Source organism: Coturnix japonica, chromosome Z (genome assembly GCF_054131305.1).
Source record: "Coturnix japonica strain WE chromosome Z, WE-NBRP24, whole genome shotgun sequence".
Taxonomy (NCBI): domain Eukaryota; kingdom Metazoa; phylum Chordata; class Aves; order Galliformes; family Phasianidae; genus Coturnix; species Coturnix japonica.
In genome coordinates, this window is record NC_140702.1 from 23,149,258 (window position 1) to 23,171,780 (window position 22,523).

At 41.3% G+C, this 22,523-nt stretch overlaps 1 protein-coding gene across 11 annotated transcripts in view; it reads left to right on the top strand.

The window, feature by feature from the left end:
- The first annotated feature begins 4,720 nt into the window (after positions 1–4,720).
- PAM (peptidylglycine alpha-amidating monooxygenase) overlaps positions 4,721–22,523 on the top strand; it is a 112,148-nt gene continuing 94,345 nt past the window's right edge. For 8 of the 11 annotated variants that reach the window (XM_015849427.3, XM_015849429.3, XM_015849430.3 and 5 more), the window contains exon 1: positions 4,721–4,840. The gene's annotated coding sequence lies outside the window, so the exon portion shown is untranslated. Of the gene's footprint in view, positions 4,841–5,046; positions 5,218–5,602; positions 5,904–22,523 lie in introns of those variants that run through there. The other 3 variants (XM_085528058.1, XM_085528061.1, XM_085528057.1) reach the window with 3 other exon arrangements.

Genomic DNA, 22,523 nt, shown 5'->3' on the forward strand with positions numbered 1-22,523 from the left:
AAACACATCACACTGACGGGATCCTGCCTCCTCTCTAGGAAAGAGAGATAGTTCCAGACCTCTGCTTTCTGACATGATTGCTGGTGACTCTTTTGCTCTATATCTGTAGAACTGGGACAAAGAAATTCTGGAAGAAAGAGGAATAAGGAAAAGGAGTTAACTAAGCATTTTTTAATGATAGTTTAACAAAAGAGGAATACGTTTTTTTGGCAGGTTATCTAATTGGTCCAATATCCACAATTGAGTATCTTCATTTTCAGTCTTAAAGAACTAATAGTTGACCAGATTCTGTGGAACATGGAAGAAATGGAGGGAAATGCCTTATCTTCTTTACACTGCTGCTTCAAAGCTCAGTTATTTAGTATTTAAATACTCTATAATAAACCTAAAATACTAAATAAACATTACATTCATTTACTTCACTGTTTCTCTTACCAGTGTCATAACTGAATCCTTTTGCATGAATTTTGAACACAAGATTGATTTCACTGTGTGAAGCAAGGCAAGAGCGGGCAGCCATCCAGTGTCCCACTGCTTGTCATGGCACATACGCACTTGGCCATGATATATATCTATGGTTGAATGATGTCCCACAGTGTTCATCCTGAGGCTAAACCCCTGTTCAGAACATTAACTTCTGTGACATTTTGTATTGCCTATGTGTAATAATTAGCTCGTAGTGAACCTACCATCAGTTTTCCACAGTAAATGCATTTAGATCTATCTGGATTTTAAAATGGTGTGGATACGTGACTCAACCCATAGCAAAGTGTTTTAATTCCAGCCCAATACTGGTAAACTTACTCCCAGATAAATCATGGCTAAACATTGCCACTTTTTTTCAATTTTTTGTCTTTCAGTGTTTATTTCCCACACTTGAAAACACAAATCAGCTCATCCATACACATCTACCACAGTATGATTTGTTCTACCCTCAAGAGCTGCCTCTGTTCAAGTGCACTGGCTGCAGTTACCTTTAAAACGATGTTAGCATAGAACAAACTGCCTTAAACAATTGTTTGTTCAGTGGGCTTTGCTGACAGATTTTGTCTTGTTCTATGCAAAAATAAATAAATAAATAAATAAAAATTATAGATATATTCAATCACAAATGTATAAGCAAAGAACAACTTGGTATCACTACTATTCCTTTACTTTCATCTCCTCTGTCCATAACTATTCATCTTTCAAGGTTTCATAACAAAAAGCACCAGGCCTTCCCAATTACTTGCGTGCCTATGGCTAGCTTTGTGAAACCTGGCACTATTCTTGAACCTTATCTGCAAAATGAGTAATGGGAACCCTTTTTGAATCCTTATAACATAGGATTACGTTACAGGCACAACCTCCCAGCATGCATAAAGGACAACTGTGAGATTTGCTCAAAACACTTTTAAAGCTTGTGTTACTTCTCCTTCTGTAAGCAAGTAGTCTTGCTCTAGGAGGAGCAATTTTAGAATGATGTATCTCACTACAGACTCAGCCATCACATCAACCATCAGGTACGTGCGGCAGGAATTAGAGGTGTTCTGTGATCTATCATCAGTCATTGCTTAGAACAATCAAACAATGAATGTTGAACGACTGTTTTCCTACACCAAATCCTTAGGTGAAGTTTTAAAGTTGAAGTATAAGATCTGGTTCGCATATACTAAACATTTTGGCAAGACTCCCTCCAGTCTTATCATAGACATCTGTTAAGTTTTTTCCCAAGAGAAGGAAGGCCACTCAGAGTTTAAAAAAAATAAATAAATAAAAATCAGTGAGACTTACACAGAGGTCCCAGAGGCAAAGTGACAAGAGTAAGGGTATGTAAGGACAAATGAAGAGCCTCAGGAGATATATGGACAGTTTTCAAGAATGTTTATCTGAGTTGGCAGATTCTGATTAATGACAACTAATTGAATTACTTGCACCAGGGCACCACTAATCAACCATGTCAGATTTCTCATATGCTTCACTCTAAGATCCAGAGACCACTGTATATGTTAGCAATACTCCAAATAGATCCAATAGGTCCAACAATAAACATTTTCTGGTCTAAAACCATGTATTCACCCAAACTGTTCTTAGTTGTATGTAAGATGTGGCATCATTCTACAAAATAGTTATGATTAATTTGTTTTTACAGTATTGTTTGGATGTATTATTTTACCTCTTTGACGTATCATTTTTAAGTATTGGCCTTGCAGAGTTGAAGTTTAAAGCCCTCTGTTCACAGGAAAGGTGTTATTATATAAGCAGCAGCACCTCAAAAAGCTTACTTCATCTGCAAAGTTTTGCTGAAGGTGGTAGCTGCGGTAATTGGATTTGTGATATGCTTCCCTGTTTACTCGGACAAAACAAAACCTCCAGTGGGGAGGTATTTCTTTGAGGTATTTTTACATTATATTCAGTTATGAGAAAAGCATTGTGTAGAGCTGCATTGCATACCTATATAATAAATACCCAGCTCATTGGGGCTGTTTCTTAAATAACTGGAATTTATCTTGGTGTTTTAAAAAAAAGTCTTGGAAATAATGATAAGTAAGACTGCAGCCTGAAGGAGTTTATGGGCTGATTTCTATCCTCAAAAGAGCTCTTCAAAGACTTGCATCCTTTATGCTGCCAGCATGCTGTTCCATCTGCAAAGTAAAATCACCACAGAACTCTCCAGTGTATATGCTGTCTGTACTTTTATATATTCTAGAGAAAAAAGGGAAGGGTGACATTTTGTTTTGCCTACAAGGGAAGGGAAAAAGAAAATAAGCATCTGTGCAAAGGCAGAGGATATGATGCTCAAAGCAAAGAGTGAAAGAGATTACAGTCATTCAATCTACTACGTATTTATGTGTTTATTTATCTAAAATATTTCATTGAGATCTATGCTAGTGGCCTTTACAAATTAATATTTATTATAGCTGCTTGCTGGGGACAACATTACTGTGTTACAGAAGTGCACACAAGAGGACATCATGACTCAAAAGCTTTCAGGACAAAAGTTCAAACAATACTATGTCATATACCTACAACTGGCAGGTGGCAATTGCTTACATGGCTGAGGCACTCACAGTGAAACATTCTGAGATATGAACAAGTATATAATAAAAAGTTTTAGGACACAAAGTTTGGTCCACTCCTACTTAGAAGGAAGCCCAAGTGCATTCACATGAGACTGAAAGAAGAGCAAACAAATCTTGTTGTTTGACATAATTTTCACCTCAAATATTTGGATTTAGTTACTTAAGCATGTATCCACTTTCTGGAAGCTTAAAATACTTGCTAATTGGGCCTGATGCAGAACCTTGTAGAATTTGAGTAAAGATTTGCAAGTGAGAGAAAACCTCACACTGCTGTGTTTCCAACAAAAGCCTTGAAATAAACCATATTCTATGTAATTCATGCTGAGAGCTACAGCATAAGCTGCAAGAAAAAAAAAAAAAAAAGAGAGATTTTTCTATTTTTTCTACACTATGATGTGTCATATTAAAAGAAAAGGGCACTGAAGGTCTTGTCTCAGGCTTCAGAAGATGAGCAAAAGTTAAACACATTTCAGTGTATTCATTTCGTGGGTTTTGTGAATCAATACCAAATCACTTGGCAAAGAGACAAGTAATATAAGCAAAATTGAAGTTAAAAACAAAACAAAACACAAAAAAACACTCAGAGTAATGAAAACAATATAGGCAAATGGAAATAACGACAGTAGAATTATTTAGAGAGCCATTAAACATGAAGTTTAGGGTGGATTGCTTTACTTATGCTGCAATGAAAAATAAGACTTGGCGGCATCTTCTCAAATGAGGGAGTTTTGCAATACAAAAGTGTTCATTAAAAGCCGAGATCTTAATTTCTCTAATTTTGAAGATGAAACTTTATAAAAATCAGAAGCAACATCTTAAAGGAAACCCTGGTAGGAAATCCTCCTAATGTGGCATAGCAGAAGGTGGGGGCAGCCCCTGGGTGCATCAGCTGCCTCTCCAAGACACCACATAGCCCAGAGATCCCACAACAGGCCTCTACAGCTACACTGCCCAGCATCACAAAGACCTGTGCTAGTTGAGAGGCCCAGCACAGCATCAGGGACAGCCAAAGTGACACACGAAGTGTCGGTGTGACTGCAGCCGGGGCTGTGAGTCATCACTTCGTTTCGGAGGGCTCAGTACTTCTTGTTATCAGGGAATGAAAATGCCACTGGGACAAACTGATGAATGAATGACCCCAACGGGCCCACGCTTCCACCTTTTGAAGGATCAGGTGTTATAAACCAGGCTGAAAATCCAGTAACATGCCCTAATTTAGGAAAAGCGAACAGACTACAAGAGTTCTGTTCATCTGTATTTCACATGAACAGGTAAAGCCTTTACCAACGCACTGAACTTGGTCAGCGTGGAAGATTCAAACAGTAGTAGTTCTTATGCACTGAGGTACTATTTTAACTTGGAAGTGGCAGAATGACACCGGGCCAACTAGTTCTGTGTCCTAAACCGAAGAGCACGCTGCTTTGACTGCCAGACAGCTCGTACCGCACAAGTGCCACCGGCTCTGGGCACAGCCCAAGCCTGCTCACACAACGGCACCTGGAGCCGCGTCCGCGGTGCTGCCCTTCGAAGGAGCGGCACAGCCCGGAGCCCCACAGCCACCGCGCGACCTCAGCGCGCAGGTCGACGTGAGCGGCAACGCGTCCCCGCGCAGGGCGGGCAGAGGAGGGGCCAACGCGAGCGGGACGCGCCCCCGGGGCGGGGCGTTGGGGCGGCGGCAGGAAGGGGGTCGCGGCGGCGGCGGCGGCTCTTGTGTGTCGGCGGGGCTGCCGGCAGTACAGAAGCAGCGTGGCTGTCTGTGGTCGGCGGTTCTCGACTTGGTGAGTTCCGTGCTGCGCGCGGACGAGGAGCGGAGCGGGGCGGGGAGGAAAACAGCTTTGTCCCGGAGCTTCGCCCCGGATCCGCTGCGGGGCTGCTCCCGGTCCCGTCTCGCGGCGGGCGGTCCCATCCCTGGGGCGGCGGCCGCCCGGCTGCGCGGCTTGTCGGTCAGGCACGTGTGCCGTGCTGCTGCTCTTGGTCGGGCCGGGCCGAGCCGCCTTATGCGCGGCGCCTGCGGGCCGTCTTTGCTGTCCCACTGCGCTGCGGTGCTGTGGGGGCTGTGCCCGTGCCGCTGGGACCGAGGGCCGGGCCGGGCTGGGCGCTCCCCCCATCGGCGAAGTTTCCTCGAGCGTCCCCCGCACGGAGCGGGGCGGCTCCGGTGAAGCGGCGGCGGCGGGACGGGGCTGGGAGGTGGCGAGCGGGGCGCTGCTCGTGCCGCTGGGGCCCTGCCCGCCGCGGGTGGCACGGAGCGGTGCCCGCGGTGCTCCAGACTTGAGGCTATTTTGAACTGCGATGTTATGGCTCCCATCGCTCCTTGGGAGTGGCTTTCCTTTCTTTTTTTTTTTTTTTTTTTTTGTTTTCCTTTCTTTCTTTCTTGTTTTCTTTCTTTCTTTCTTTCTTTTTTTTTTTTCCCCTCCTGCTTTTTTTTTTTCATTTTTAACTCTTGCGTTATGTCCCGCGCGTCGCTTAGCGCAGTTTATTTGTTCCCCGGCCCAGCCTCGCTTTGCGCGAACACGCCGATAGCTGCGAACCGAGCCGGGGGGGGGGCGGCTGCGGGAGCCGCTCAGCGCTGGGCACTTCCGAGGGCGGATCGGGGAGCAAGTGGGTCCGATGCGAGGGAGGGAACGGGCTGTACGCGGTTGTTCCCGCTACTGCTCCGGGACTCCGTGTCCGGCACAGCGGTGCCACTCCAGCTGGCAGGAGGCAGGCGATGTCGCAGATCCTCCCCGTGAGATGTCAGCGGGGAGGGACAGGCCCTTCTGTTTTCTTTTGGGTTTGAGTGTTTCTTCTTTCACGTGTGTTGTAGTAGTGAAGGGGTTAGCGACGAATGTAGTTTTTGGAAGAGTAAGTCTCAAACCCAAAATCTTAACCGAATGGGGTTTTTTTTATGTTTGTTTGTTTGTTTTAGTTTATTGATATTCTAGAATGCTGTTTTAGCCTGTTCTTCACTGTGGCCCGGTTACCAGGAGTTAAATTTTAATGGAAACTGATGTTTTTCAGCTAGCATTTGTGGCTCAGGATTGGCCCTTAGAGCACCCCTGTTTGGGTGATGCTGCAGGTGGGTTGGCAGTGTGAGGGCTTGAGGGTCTGAGCCAGAACACAGGGTCATCTGCTGTGTTGGTTTACTTCTCAAGTCAGATAACTGCCAGTCTACTGGGAGCTGGATAGAACAGGATGCGAAGGAATCCAGGTTTTTAGATGTTGAATCTCTGCTTGCTGTTTATTTCACAAAATGTTCAGTTTGAAGTGGGCTTCGTTCTTGATTCCTTGCATATGAATCCTGTGGAGTGATGGTGAGAAATTCAAGCATGCTGAATGTGAGCCTGGTTTTGCTACTGTTCTTCTGTTTTATGCATGGACATTTCTCAAAGGGAGCCTGGAGTTGGAACTTCTGCAGCCCTCATGCAGGGCAGGGGATGGAAGACAGGCGTGGTGAAGTGAAGATTGCTTCTCAAAGTTGCCTTGCAGCTTGCCGGTTTTCCTTCTCACAACTTGGTCTGACCATCTCTGGTATTTGAGATGAAAAATGCAGCAAAGCTCCTGGGATGCTTGTGTGTGTGATTGTGTTATCCCAGCATTACAGTCAGTGGTGCAAAAAGAGGTCTGGAGGGTATCACTGGTTGAGCCAGGCAAGTAATTTCTGACAACAGAACGCTGCAGTTTGAAGGAAATGGAAACAATTGAAATACGTGTAGGTTATAACTCTCCTGAATGACAGCCTTTCTTCCCCTCTGCTTGATAGGGCTCTCTTTCTTTTTGCTTCTTATCTGTTTTCTTTAAGGCTATCGGTGAGAATATGTAGCACTGAAATACGTTGGGCTGCTGAAGGACTCTGAGACTTTACACCTTACTCCTTAATAATAGACTTAATAGACTTAATTTCTCTGATTGATGAAGTCTTAACTGTGCTCAGGTGGAAGGAAGCGAAAATGGTTGTTGTTGTTGGTTTTTATGAATAACATTTAATTTCCTTCCTACAGAAGGATACAGAGGTTTTAATATGAAAAGATATTCTGTGTCAGTATTTCTTAACTTTACTGATTATTTTGTAACTTGTGTTAAAGTGTGGTAACAGGCTTGAGGAGAGCTGCTTTGTATGCAAGATGATGACAAATTTCTGGTAGTATGAGATGAACTCACGCAGGATTGAGATGTAGATTGTGACCATGTGAGCAAAGAACAGGCACTGACAAAGGCCTAGGTAACATAGGTATAAACAGAAGTCAAAATTCATGATCAGTACTGGCTTTTGAAGCACTGCTGTTCTTTAGATGTAAATCTCTATTACACTTCTTTGTGTTTGTGTTTTTTTGTTGATTTTGTTGTTGTATTGAGAAACAAATTGCACAGGGGGCCCCTTTCCTATCTCCTTTGAGAATGTGAACAAAATGTAAAAGTAGGCTTCAGGGGATGTGCAGATTATACATGTAGGAATGCTGACAGCTTTTCTGGTGCAGTTAATAGAAGCAAGCTGACTGACCTCTGTCAGGTGGGGAAGCTTCATAGTCATCAGTTGGAAGAGCTCTGTCTTCACGGTACCATGTGTTGTGAGTGCCTAATTACACTGTGAGCACACATTGCGGGTTTTTGCAGTAAGAGGCTTTCTCACTTCCTCCGTTCTCTGAGTTATTTCATTATTTTTATGCCTTTTTTTTTTTTTCTTTTTTTTTTTTTTTTCCCCAGTTAGGGGAATACCTGTGATTTGCAGAAACTGAAAGACAGTAAGTGGTAACCCAGGCTGTTCAGGTTGCAGAACCGAACTTCTTACCTCTCATGCAGTGTACCTCCTTTTCCGGGAGTATAATATTTACCATACAAGTCCCTACAAAGGAAGGGACAGGGCTGCCCACAGAGACTGTGAATTCCCCATCCCTGGAGGTGTTCAAGTCCAGGTTGAATGGGGCCCTGGGCAGCCTGGTCTAGGATTAAATATGGAGGCTGGAAGCCTTGCCTGTGGTGGGTTGGAGCTTGATGTTCCTTGAAGTCCCTTCCAGCCCAAGCCATTCTATGTTTCAAAAGTTTGATTCAAAAGGAGTGCATTATGGATCTGAATGTTTGTTGTATCATCTGTGTGGTGATCCCCAGTGTGATGGGTTTGTCAGGGCTTAAATAATGTGAGAAAATATTTCTTCCAATGCTCCCATTGGAGGCTGAAAGTGACCTACTCACTTTCACAATCATCTGTGCCAGTGTGGTCCCTAGATCTTTCATGCTTAAGAATGCAAATGGATTAGTAAAAGTATTCACGTTGCACTTAAGTTTTGTGGAATCTTTTTATTAAGAATTGTGGTTGTTTTTCTTAAGAGCACAATACTTCATTAGCCCTGAATGACTACTATAAAACTGCATATGTTTACTTTGCTTTTATTCCCCAAGTATACACATGGATTTTTGTCACTAATTTTTGTGTTTGCTTTCTATTGTAGGCCTGTAAATCACATGTTCTAATCTTCATAACAAAACTCTTACTCATATTAGGATATAGAATCATAGAATGGCCTGGGTTGAAACGGGCCATAATGATCATCTCATTTTAAGGCCCCAGCTATGTGCAGGCTTCCCAGCCACCAGACCAGGCTGCCCAGAGCCACATCCAGCCTGGCCTTGGATGCCTCCAGGGCATCCACAGCCTCCTTGGGCAATCTGTTCCAGTGCATCGCCACCCTCTGTGTGAAAAACTTTCTAATACCTAAGCTAAACCTCTCCTGTCTCAGTTTGAGACCATTCCCCCTTGTTTTATCACTACCCACCCTTGTGAACAGCTGTTCCCCCTCCTGTTTACATAATCCCTTCAAGTACTGGAAGGCCACAGTGAGTTCTCCCTGCAGCCTTCTCTTCTCAAGCTAAACAAGCCCAGTTTCCTCAACCTTTCCTCATATGAGAGGTGCTTCAGCCCTCTGATCATTTTTAGTGCCCCCCCCCCTTCCCCAAAACTTGCTCTTAGAGCTCCATATTCTTCCTGGCCTGGATGCATTACTCCAGGTGGGGCCTCACAAGAGCTGAGTAAAGAGGAACAATCACCTCCCTTTGCCTGCTGGTCACCCCTTTTTTAATACAGCCCAGAACACAGTTGGCTTTCTGGGCTACAAGTGCACACTGCTGGCTCATGTCATCTTCTTGTCCACCAGGAACCCCGAGTCGTTTTCCACAGAGCTGCTCTCCAGAAGGAGATCTTCCCCCAGTTTGTATAAATACCTGGGATGATGCTCTGAGACATGCTGTAGATCATTTTTATTTTTTGTCACGTTTAAAAAATGTTTATCAAATTTTTAGACTAAAATATTTTTGTCTTCACGTACTCATTTGTTCTGGTTTAGCATGATGCAGTAGTTTAATTCTTACTTCTTTCCCTGTGATTTGTACAAGCTCTAGCTTTTTTATAAAGGATAATCATATTTTGTCTTAGACTTCCTATTGCCAGGTTGAGCAATCCAGGCTCTCGCTTATGATGTTGGTGGGTAAATTAAGAGCACATTGTGAACCTAGTAGTCCTTTACCCTTCTGGGTGCAGCTTGTACACATCCCTCTTGTGTATTGTGACTGTACGTGGTATTCCAGTTGAAGACAGTGACATTACTATAAGCACATCTGTGATGGAGTGAAATTGGAATAGATAAAATTACTTTTTATTATTATTTGTTGTTATGAATATGGAATGGTAGCTTTTATTATGTGGTTATCTGAAACATCATTTCAGCTGATAAAGTGGTAGATAAGAGTAAGAGAAGTGTGTAGTTGGCATAAGCATAAATTCAAGTGTTTGTTTTGATCCTTAGAATCTCCAGATTTTTTGTGATATTCTGAGCTCACTGAGAATCCTTCAGCCCTGCTTCAGCAGGTTCTATACACATACTTATATATTTACTTCTATATTTCATTCCAGTCTTCTCTATACAGTTATTAAAGATATATATTTTTTTTAATCAGTCCAAGTTGATTAAACTCTGTCACTGCATTATTGTTTGAATGCTGGATTAGTCATTAGAATATGTGGCTCCTTCTTGCTTAACTAGTAATTTTTTAAGTTGTATTGGGGCTGAAAATATATTCTGTTCCCCCTAGACTAGTGCTGCAGCATTTTTTTCATTTTTTATTTTTGGCTGGAGAGAAGTTCTTTTATTTGTTTATGAACAACTGTATCATCTGCCAAATATAACAAATAAATTCCTTACTTATTTCTTCAGGCAATCCACTTTTTTCTTTCTGTCTCTGTGTTTTCTTCACTTAATCTGTTCAATTTCCCCTTTTATTTGATTCTATTTCATTAAAGACACCTTAATCAAAAATGAAATTAACTTGCCTGTAGATATGTAGATGCCAAATAGTAGTATTTCCAAGGTGTATTTCCAAACTACAGGATGGTGGTCAACCAGAAAGAATAAAAGTTGTGTGGTACTTTCCACAGTATGTTTTGGAGGTAGCCTATAACATTGACTGACTTGGGGAATTGGTGGTGATCCCATCCATGCTAGGACTGAGATATTACTAAGACTGGAAGAGAATTTAAGGAGGAGTAGGTGAACCAAGGGGAGGAGGGAAAGCTGATATGAAGTTAAGTCCACTGCAGGAAGCCAGTGTGCAGAAAAATGTGGGGTTACTGGAACAGTGAAGATGAGGTTAATATGAAGTGAGGTTTTAACAACTGTTTAAAAGATACCCAGCTTCCATAATTGCAGATTACATCTATAATTGTTGGGTGTAAGTGGGTGCTTTGCTCTGTGAAATTTGTTAATAAGCCATCACAATCCAACGTTAGTGATCTGCTGTTATACTTCTTAACAGCATTGTTTCAGGAAGCCACAGTTTTCTGTTGAACACAGATTCCTTGTCCCCTCCTCAGCTGGATCAGTTAGTTGGGAAACTATATCTTTACAGACATCAAAATTGGTTGTGACCAAAGGTTAAATCTACAATAGTGCTTATCTTTTTGGAATTGTTTTTGGTTCTGGAAAGCCAGAGGTTATTGTGCTCGAGTAGAATTGTTTCTCCTTAGATCTGGTTTATGGATATTTAAGCTGAATATTTTAAGGAATGAACTGAAAAAGACTGCAGAGCTCATTAGATCACTTCATATGCATTCAGGAATTTGTTTCTAAGGAAAAGGTTGGGGCGGTGGGGGGGAAGAAGGAGAAGGGAAGCTACAGTTCACTTTAAACCACCACTACTCTGTTTCAGATTTCCATTAGGTACTCTTGGTTTTCTATGGATTGAGAGTAGTTGAATTTAGTTGATTTTAATTCTTTTCTATGTATGCTGTACCCCGAACTCAATTTAAGGAACTGGATTGCATGATACTAAGAGCCCTAATCTCACTGTGGGAGAGATTAGAATTTCTGTTGGATATTAGTGTATTTTTTTTTTATCCTGATTCAAAAACATAGGTTTTGCTTTTTAGTTGCTTACTGATGTTTTGGCTGGAACAGCGTTAATGTATTTTGATCATAAAATTACTAATTTTGGGTTGTTATTTTAGAGTAATACTTTCAGAAGACCTTGCAGTGATACTTAATTCTAGGAAATACAGTTAAAATGTGCCATGGCTTTTATTACTTGTGACAGTTGATGAGAATGTTAATTAAAGTGTTATCTCTTTCTTTTCATTTCTTTTTTGACAGCAAAAATATGCTTACTACTGTTTTTCTCTTTTACTTCACCCCTTGGAGGGATAATTTTCTCCCTGTGAAATTTATACAAAATCACAGAATGGAAAATATTGGAAAGAGCCTTTGGAGTTAATATAATGTATACAGCTCCATACCCCATGTAAACAAGGTCAGCTTAATCAGGTTGCCCTGGACTGCATCTGGTTGGATTTTGAATTCGTCCATGAATGTGGACTCTGCATTTTTCTCTGGGCAGTGTGCTCCCATGCTTTGCCAACCTTATAAGAAAGCATCTTGTATTTTGTTTTATGCCTCCAGATGGGCTTTGTGCTGCTAATCACAGCTGTTTGAGCCTGTCAGTTTAGTCATTTCACTAGACTGTTTTTCTGGGCTGTTTTTTATAACATTAACTATGAGGGCATTATAAGAGACTGCAGAATGCATGTAGCTGGATGTTTTAGCCTGAGTGCTTAAAAATAATGGTTCCCCAAAACAGTGTGTTGTCTAGCTGTTCTGGAAATTCACAGAGAAGGATAATGGAGGTTCTGAGTGCATCTTTTGTATCTTCCATAAGTCACAAGCTGCAATGGTAGTGGCATTGTGAAGCTAACCTTAACTCTTTTTTCATATAAACTAAGGGCAATTATGTTGATAATCATGATGAAGAGGAATCATTTTTCTGACTGTAAATGGTCAGTGATGCTTATCCATGTTTGCAAGCATCAAGGCTTGGGAATCTTAGCCACCCTCTTCCCCTGCCACTGTCTCCCCATTTCTTAGGTTCCTATTGCTGGCACCCTCAGCTTTTGATCAGCACAGACATCTACTTAAACATACATATTTTAGTTCCAGCCAGTGTATCCATTTTCCCCTAAAATATGCCGGACAGGTGGGACTTGGTACATCAGTGTGATCTACAGGCTGCCGACAGGTGTCGCTGTGGACTAGTGCAGCGCAGACGCCCCCCTGGGAGGGTACTGTATCCACTTTTTGCAAAACAGATTGAAATAGTATCTTTTTTTATGAAATAAGAAGAGCATATTAAAGAGTATCAGCTGGGCGTTCCAAGATTAGGAGCATTGCCTCTGGCCCTTGCACCAGCTTTTTGGCAGAGATTGGTTTGCTTGATGAAGACTTGTGTAAACAGGATTGTCTGTCCTCTGCCAAAGTAAACTCTTCCTTTTCAGATAGGAACACAGTAGGCATTTCTGTATGGTGTTGGCCTAACAATGGTTGGTAACTGATGGAACTTTGTGCTCCCACCCTGCTATTCAGACTTAGTACTGTTTGCTCCACTGTTGTTAACCCATTCTGTGTGGGGTGTGTAGGTAGAAGAACTCACAATTGTTCTTTTAGTTAAGTATTAATATGATCTACTAAACTAGCTCCATAAAAATAATGTGAGGTACGATAAATCCATGTTACCTGGTTTTCAGCTGTCTACTTCTGGATAGCTTGTCCTGTGAATCATTATCTGATTAAATATAAGATGAGAGTACCTCACCATTGCCTTAATGAGCATAGACCTTGTGATAGTGGCTGTGTGGGCAGCAGGTGCAGTAGGCAGTACAGCCAGGTGGTTGCTACTTACCAGCTGCTGCTTACCAACTGTAAACCCTGACTCTTTGGAAGAGTTCCAGTGTATGCCAGGTATGGCCAGGTGTTTTCCAAGTCTTGACCCCAGAGAGGGGGTTACTTTTTATTACCCAGTTATTTGCTTAACGTTGTTAGCCTACAGTGTAAGGCTATATACTGTCCAAGAGTCAGTATGAAGATTTCTCTAGTTGTCAGTTCTTCCAGTGCCAGAGCCAGAGTCACCAATTTGACATACTGGCTGTTTCTCCCATGCCTTCGTTAGGATCATAAGGCTTGCTGAGCCATTTTAAAGGTTGCTGCTTTCCATTGCTGTTTCTCTTTCACAATATCTTCCTGACTGATCATTGAACCATACATTCTGTGTCTGCTCTTGGGTTAATTGCTCATATGGCATTTATCCTGGGCCGAGGATGGCGACAGATCAGATTATGGATTGTCACTGTCATTACCCAGGCCAATTTGTGCTATTTTGTCTTGTAAGGAACTTAGTCTGTTTTGGCTGGAAGAGGCCATGCAGAAATGCACCACTTCCATTTCATAGTACTGGTCTGCTGTGCCTTTCCTATGGGCTGACTGCAATCAATTGGCAGTACTCACTGTAAAACTGGGAGCCCTGTTATTAGTTACCTTGGCTCTTTGAGTGACTCTTTGTTGCAGCTAGGACTGAATAAGCAGCCCAGATTTTTAGCTTTGCACTGATTGGATCAACCTCCAAGACCAAAAGTCCAGCTGTGTATTTAGCTTGTCCATTTTGTTATCATGGGCTCCAGTGAGCCTTATTTGATGCTACGACTTGAAGCTTGAAAGGCTTATTGGCTGGTTTGTGGCCCAGAGCTGCTTCATGGGAAACAGCTTTTTCTTTTTCTCCTGCCTTTTTTTTTTTTTTTTTCCTTGCTGTATAATAATCTTAGTATCTGGATCAAATGCAGTATATAGTGTTTCCCAAAAGGCTAATGAACTTCTGTATTTCCATTTTGGTCTGCATTTTTGCCGTATGGATTGTGATTTGTGTAGTTGACTCAGACATAATTCTGTGAAAATCCTGCTGAATTATCCCTCCAAATTTTGCTACTTTGTCAAATTTCTAAATGTTCTTGGGATGAATGACCCAGGCATGATTTTTGTGTAGTCTCAGCAGCATCACTCAGTGCTTCTCCCACTTCTTACTCTGTGGGGCCAGTAGTCCTTACGGTAATATGGGTAACATCATACAATGTCTTAGGCTGGAAGATCATCTAGTTCCAACCCTATGCTGTGGGCAGGGTTTCCACCTGCTGGAACAAGCTGCCCAGGGTCCCTTCCAACCTGGTGTTCAATGCCTCCCGGGGTGGGGCATTCACAGCTTCTCTGGGCAGCCTGTTCCAGTGCCTCACCACTCTGAGTGAAGAATTTCCTCTAACGTCTAATCTAAATCTTCCCTTTGAGTTTAAAATGATTTCCCCTTGTCCTGTTGCCATACTGGAACAGGTTGCTCAGGAAGGTTGTGGATGCCCCGTCTCTGGAGGCATTCCAGGCAAGGCTGGATGTGGCTCTGGGGCAGTCTGATCTAGTGTTTGGTGACACAGCACACAGCAGGGGTATTGAATCTAGGTGGTCATTATTTAACCCTGGCCATTCTATGATTCTATTACTGTCAGACTGTATAGAAAGTCAATCCTGATCTTTTTTTTTTTTTTTTTTCCTTCTTTCTTTCTGAAAGACTGCAGTGAGGTCTTCCTGGAGCCGCCTTTTCTCCTAGCTGAACAAGCCCTTACCTTTTCTTCAGTAGAGAGGTGCTCCAGCCTTCTGATTATCTTCGCAGCCCTGCTCTGGATCAGAAGCTCTGCATCCCTCCTGTACTTAGGGCCCTAGATCTGGACATAGCACTGCAGATGGGGTCTCATGAGGGCAGAGCAGAGGGTTGACAATCCTCTCCCTCTTCTTGTTGACCATTCCTCTTGATGCAGCCCAGGACACAGTTGGTAGGTTTGTTCCTACCTTTCTGTCTATGAGAATCCCCAAGTCCTTCTCTCTTTCATGATGTCTTCTCTCAGGCTGTACCTAAGATTACCCTGACTTACGTGCAACACCTTGCACTTGGCATTGTTGAACCTCATTAGGTTCATGTGGGCCCACTTCTGCAAACTTGCTGAAAGTGCACATGATTTTACTGTCCAGGCTGAAGATAAAGAACACCAGTCCCAAGATATACCCCTGTGTGGCATCATTCATCAAAGGCCTCTTCCTGGTGATAGAGCTACTGACCACAGCTCTCTGGCTGCAGCCATCCAGCCAATTTCTTTTCCATGAAATAGTTCACCGTTTAAGTCCCTGAAAGTGTCCTTTGGGACCATGGCAAAGGCCTTGAAGAAGTCAAAGTAAGTGATGTGCATCAGTCATCACTTCTCCATAAAGTTGAACAACTTATAATGCAGAAGTATTACAGTATTCCAAACATAGGCTGTCAGACCATGGCAAACCAGGGGGACGGTGCCTTGTACTGCTGGCCTTGCATGAGAATGCAGATTTCTCTTGCAGTTCCTCAGCAACTCTACTGCTGAGGATGAGCACTGGATTGTATCATGGCTTCAGATTCGACTGTCTTGAAAAGGCTGACAGTCAGGTCCTACAGTGATGAGGCAGCCTGATCTGGTGATCAGTAGCCAGCTGTCCTTGTCTGGTAGTTGTCAGATACTTTTCTTCATCAAGTGGGGCAGCTGAATGAAGAGCAGGATCCCAATATTATTTCTGCCTCAGATGGCTGCTTAGCTGTGTGGGTGATCTCTGTATCCTCTCTGCAGCCTATACCGTTTGGAAGAGAGCCCAAATCATCAGAAACTATACCTGCTTCCCCACAGTAGTGGCGTGAACAAACCACTAACAAAACCTCCTTGTCATGGAGGTTTCTGCCTGCCAGCAAGCCATGCTCTTTGTATATTCACCACAAAAGGCAGGTGAGAGCCAATTCTATTATCACGGATCCAACGAGTGACTTCTTTCATACCCTCTCCAAAAGGCATTAATTTTCATCAATATATTTTAAAGCTATTGGGGTAGGTCTCTGTGAAGTAATGTGCTCTCAGTCCCTCTGTCCTTTAGAGCCACTGCTGTTTGTCTGCTCTAGTGTCCAGTGGAACTCAAGGCTCATTAGCACTCTGTGTCACTCAGCTACCCAAATCCAGTCAATTGGTGTGGATTTTTAATGACTTGCAGTGCACCACAGTGACAAGATTGGGGTAGTAAGCTGGTACTAACATGCTAACCTTTACCCAGAGAAGGGAAAGAGTGAAATCAGTCTTCTCAGTTTTTGGGTTTTTTTGTGGGTTTTTTTTTTTTGTTTGTTTGTTTGTTTGTTTTGTCATCTGTTTTTTCCCCTTTTGCTTTTTTATACTTCTTACATAAAATAAGTTTCCTGTCTGTTTTGTCTTCTGGGACTTCAGATCTGGAGTAAAGCTGAAAACGTGTGCTTTTTGGCTAACACTTTTCAGGTTTATCTATACAGAGTTTATATATAATGATATGTCACCTGCTGACATGCTTGACTGTTATCTCTTTCATTGCATAAACCAGCACCCTGCATAGGCCACTGTGGGACACTTCAGCACAGTCCCATACACCAGCTGCCCATATTTACACATGGACTTCACAGACCTTAAGTTCAAGTTTCAGTAGAACAGCTGTGGCTTCAACAGTTCAAGTTCACCAGGTCCTCAAACAAAATGTCTGCCTTATAGGTACCAGTCCTACCCTGTGATATGGCAATTTTGTAATGATTAGGCTGAAAGTTAAAAAAAAAAAAAAAAGAGATAATGAATGAAAATTTTCAGAGCAGTGTGTGTATTTAATGTAACAGAATTCTTTTCTGACACATAGTCATGCAGCTTCTGAAAGCAGAAGTACCTGTAATGCGTATTTATACATTGATATTATATGGTAGCAAAACGTATGGTTGAGACTGTCTGTACCTGGCTTGAGACACCATCAGAAGTGACCAGATAACATGAAAAAGATTGTGCTGTAGTGAAACTTTGTCACCAATCCTTTGAGAAGATGGAACATGTGGTATCTTGTCTGCCTTTTTTCTTTTGTTCATTTTATGGTGCTGTTTTGATGTGGCAGGGGATTTGTGGGATGCTCGTTGTTTCATTTTTCACTGCTTTTCACTTAATTTCATCTTTGGAAATAATTGAACTGAGTGAACTGGATACCTATCAGTCCTTGCTTCTGTTTTTCTTGTGCAGAAAAACAAAATTAAGACAAACAATGAAAAAAGCCCCAGCCAATAATTTGGAGCTGCTTCTGGAGGCTGACTACTATTTTTATGCAGTGCATTACTTTGAAAGGCAGCCAGTATTGTTAGTCTTCTTAAAGTAGTCTAAATGCTTAGCATTTTTTTTCCCCCTAAGAGTTCATGAGAATAATATAGGTAGCTAATGCAATACTTCCTTATCTATGTTATTGTATCAGTTAATGTGCTATCATTGCAATCATGATGCACTTCAATGGAGATCTGGGGAACATATAGTAAATTAGTGATAAATTCAGTCTCTATGCATGCCTCGGTTAGCTTTGGCTTTTGAATCTATGATAGCTTTGTGAGTTTAGTTTGTATGCTGCAGGAATAATATTTGTTGATGCTGTGTTGCTCTTTGATATCCTTTAGCCTGTGAGAGCTTCCTATTTTTATCTGTAATAGCAAGAAAGTTATGTGTTCATTTAATTACTTGTGGTTATTTCTTGCAAGAGCTGCTGATTCAGCTAACACTAATTGCAAGTATATATTTGATATATGCTATCCCTATAGATAATTGAAATAAATTTATTTTGAAAAATGTTTTAAGGAGGTGTAGCTTTCCTCAAATGTCTCCGATTCTTATTAGACTGTGACTTGATCATGAAAGAGGATCTTTTATGGGTGGAAATGTGTGGAGTTTTGGTTTATCCTGTTCTGTTTGTTTGGGAGTAAATATTGGCTTCCAGCACCAGTTGTCTCACTTTATAAATAAGTACCAGAAGATTTAGGCAAGTACTAGAAACCTTGTTAGTATTCTCAGTGGGTTTATTATGGGAGTCTTTCTTTCTTAACATCATGTTTCTTACAACCTTGAACTTCAGTGAAACGCCTGAAAAAAATGAGCTTTTATTTGTTACTTCTTATAGAAATCTAAACAGAAAACTGTGTTCCAATGTAATGAGTCTTTGGTTTTACTGGAAATATCCTTGTACTTCATAAGTGAGTTTCTTTGCACTGTTTTTTGTATAAAACTTTCATCTATTCAGCAGTCACAGAAATGTGCATCTAATTGTAGTTGAGTTACTGTGTGCTGTAGGTAGAAGATTTAGTGGCTTATCTTGGAGGAAGTATGTATTCCTATGGCATGTTTTGAGAAAGCATGTACTCAAGACTGCATGAACTTTTCCTTAGCTAGGGTGGGATCTAAATGATTAACAAGGCTTTTAAAGAAGTATGTCTCATGAGAACTGTGTCATTTAGTCTGCAAGTTCTGTTTAAAATGTTTTTTAGTGCATAAATTAAACTAAATATTTATGCAGGTATTGGTTTTTTTGTTTGTTTGTTACTTTTTACACATTTCAGGTTAGTTGCTGCAGGTTAGTTATTAGTTAAATTGAGCTGTTCAATTCATTTTTGAAATTACCACCCTAGATCCAGAAAGTGTCATTAGATAAGAAATAAACCTAGTAGTTCTGTCTCACTCCTTGCCCTAGTTGGCTTCTGTGCAAGTGTCACTGTAGGGAAATCATCTTCCATTGCAGATGGCTCTTCATTGTCATCTCTTACATTTGAATTGTGTAAAATTAAAACTGAAAAATAATACAGTTATAAAACTGCTGGGACTGATATTTCAGAGAAAAAGAAAGTTAGAGCTTTAGGAGAGTGCAGAGATATTAGATATTCTCTTGGGTCTGTATTGGTGATGAGACATCTTAAAATATCTGTACCAAGGCTTAAAAAATTGCAGTTACAGGTTCCCAACTTAGAGGAAAAGGTTCAGTTTTAGTGTGAGGGATTGCGGATGAGGTTAGCTGTGCAGTATCTTGTGGCAGAGACTATTAGAGTGAATCAAAAGCACCTTGCCTTGATCAAGCATATTCCATTAATTGTGATAAATTTAGTAGACTTACTGCCTAGGGCTTCATAGCCTAGCACCTTACTTTTTCAGGATCCTATGTGACAGTAAAAGAATAAGGTGGTCTCAAGGAGATTTTAAAATGAATTTGCACTGGAAAACCAACTTCAGCAAAAGAGTGGAAAAATGCTTCACAGACTGCAAACTAAGGACTTCTTTTTTCTTGTGAATACAGAAGCAATGTCAAAATGTTGAATATAACTTGTATAAAATACTGCATGTACAGTACTTTCCTAACGTTAAGCTAAAGAGTTTTCTGAAAATGACTTGCAAATAGAAAGGATTAATGATTTAATTAATCTCAAACTCAATTCTCTTTATTTGCATAAGTGCAGTTTTCTGTCATCTTCAGGCAATTTGCAGATTTTTTTGCAGCTATAAAAAGTATTCTTGTTATTTAGCTGCTTTATTAGGCCACTTTTATTCAGATTGTGTTCTGACTATCCTTTTAGGGGACCTGTTTGTACTAAATATGCCTGCAAAGTAGACTATAAATAATTTTCTTGTTATACTTGAGTGATTCTTGTAGAATTCCTATTTGCTGTAGAATATAATACGAGAGTTTCTCATGGTTCAGTTCTTACAGTGTTGGCAGCTTCAACTGTAAGATGCTGCCTGTAGTTACAGAGGTCTTTTGGCACAAATTTAATAGACAAATGTGCACCAGAAAAGGGCTAACTGTGGCTTAAAACCACCTCTGTTGTTGAAGTTTTTGATGATGCCAAGGTCTTTCTGGAGGAAACTTAATGGAAACTTCTGTCTGTGGGCAGAGCTGCTTGCTTCTCCTGTCTTTTATTTCCTGGCCCTGTGACTAGGGATCTCCATCCTCCCTGCTGTTAGCCAGCCTGTCCGTTTTCTATGTTGCCCTGTCTTGATTTTTTTGTTTTATTTTTCTTCAGCTATTTTTTTTCCCTGAGAGTTGTTGTGCTGATTACTTATTCCCTTACAGTACCCAGACAGTTGTCCCGTTTGTTTTTGAATTGGGACATTTCTGTTATAATGACAAGGGATTTGCAAAACAAAACAAAAACAAACAAAAAAAAACACAAAATAAAAAAACAGTAGAATAGAAAATGAATTTTCTGTCTGTTAGTTGAGATACTGGGATCTGGAGCTAGACCCTGTTTCTTTGCAGTGTTGTTGGGCTGGTTTTCTGCAGTTTTTGTTTCATTTTTCTGTTCTGTTTATAGTTTGATATTTGCGCTGTTTCTTGCACTTGTTTTACTTCTGTCATGCAGTACTTTCATTTAATATGGAGTAGTTTTGTCGCTTTTCTTTAATCATCCAAGTTAGGGAAATCAGCACTGAGGTACTGCTTTATTGAAAGCTAGAAGTCCATTATTGTAGAATATATTCTCTCTTTATTTAGACTGACCTAGGGTCTTGTGTTTGTTTGTATTACATGTGTGCAGGAACAACTATTTTTGTTAAATGGAATATATTTTTGACTATAATGCAAGATTTGTTCTATCAGTCAGTGCTAACAATCTCTGTGTTCACAGTGGTGCCGTGATACCTTATGGTTATTCTGGTTTTTGGCTAGATCAAGTGAATTTTTCCATTTGAGGATGTTCAAATCATGAAGATCTCCATCTGTGTCTTATTTCATCTCTTTCATTCCTACTAAGATGACTTGACCTAGATACAACTGTGTCAGCTTGCTTAGGAAAAAAACTCAATGTATGTGTGTGAGTTTTTTCCATCGCCTGCTGACCTTGTTACACTCTTAAGACTGAGGTTAGACTTTAAGGTCTGTTGGCATACTTGCATCCAGAACTGGTTCTGCTTTGTTTTAGAGTTGCGTAGTATAGTCTGTAAACTGTTTTGCCAATCATTTAGAAATGGCATGGCCTGTTCTTGTTTTCTGTTTTTTGTTTTTAAATCTTGCTGTGCTAAGTGGCTACATGTCCTTGTCAAGCTGTTCTTTCATTCTGCCTACTGAGCAGGAGAGAAGGAATAAGTTGGAAAAGTGTGAGGGTCAAGGTAAAGAGAGTGGATGGCTTGCTAATTGCCATGACAAGCAAAAGGGGCTAGTCTTGGAAAACTTTGCACCCTCCATTCAAGTATCTGTAAGGCTCAAAAAGAACTACCCCTGAGACTTTTCTTCTCTGTGCTGAACAGTCCAAGCTATCCCATAGAACTGATGCTCCAGTCTTTCACCATCTTTTCTTACCTCTGATGGAGATGCTCTGGTACCCATGTCTCTTGTAAAGAAGAACTCAGAACAGGACTCAGTACTCCAGCTCTAGCCTCACCAGCCCTGAGAAGAAGAGAACAATCCCCTGCTATGATAAGCTGGTGATACACCTGCAGCCATAATCTTTTTTACACATCAGTGGTTCATATTCAACTTGCTGTCCATAAGGATGCCCCCATAGGTCCTTTTCTCACAAACTGTTTTCTTACCCATGTGCAAGACTTCCCTTTTCTTTTATCTGAACTTTGTAATGTTCCTGTCAGCCCATTTCCCCGGGTAAGTGATATATTTCCCCTTGTCTAGCATGCTTGACATTTCATTGTGGAGGCCTCTGAAGCTGATAAGTATAATTTCTTGGTGAATCCATGCTAACTCCTCATGATTATGCCCATAAATTGTTTCCAGAATTATCTGCTTCACCATATTCCCAGGGTCTGAATTGGGTACAACCAGCTTGTTGTTCCCTGGGTCTTTCCTCCTCCTGTTTTTGAAGGTGGGGATGCTATATTAGCTTTACCTCAGTGCCTTTCCCAGCCACATAGTGATATCTACCAGCTCCTTCAGTACTCCTGCATTTCATCAGGGCTCACTGGCTACAGTTTACTTAATCATTCCCTGATACAGTCATCTTCTACCATCTTAATTGCTTTTGACTTTCCACATAGGTGTCCATGCCTGGAAGGTAGTTACTTTTAATAGGACATTTCCTCATGTTTTCCTAATGCAGAAGGAGGCCAAGAGTTTGGCTAAAACAAAACATGCTTCTCTGTAGGCATGAAGTATTTTATGCTGTAATTGAGTGGGTTTTATTCTGATGGCGGTGACCTCTACTTTAGCGGTATCATTCCTGCTCTGTGTTAACATTATTCTAGTATGTGAAGGTGAAGATGTGGTCAGCTGTCTGTCTTGGAACACTCTCTTCTGCCTGCCCCTGTTGATT